Raw genomic sequence first — 269 nt, forward strand, 5'->3', positions numbered from 1 at the left:
ATTTATTACATGGCGTTGTAAATGCGGCATCCCATCGGTCGTGCGATGTGCTGGCTCCTACGGCCGCACTAGAGCGGGGGATTGGGACTGCAGAGCTCCACACCTGGAGCACTGCCTGACCCCTGCGTGGGACCGAAGACGCCTGCGTCCCCCATCCCCAGGGGTTGGGGGTCCCAGGCGTCTTCGCCGCACGTGGTGAATTCAGCATCCGAATTGCATGCAGCCCCGGCGCAGGGAAGGAGCCGGCAGCTCCTTTGTAATCCCCTGCC

Source organism: Fulmarus glacialis, unplaced genomic scaffold (assembly GCF_000690835.1).
Source record: "Fulmarus glacialis isolate BGI_N327 unplaced genomic scaffold, ASM69083v1 scaffold11654, whole genome shotgun sequence".
Taxonomy (NCBI): domain Eukaryota; kingdom Metazoa; phylum Chordata; class Aves; order Procellariiformes; family Procellariidae; genus Fulmarus; species Fulmarus glacialis.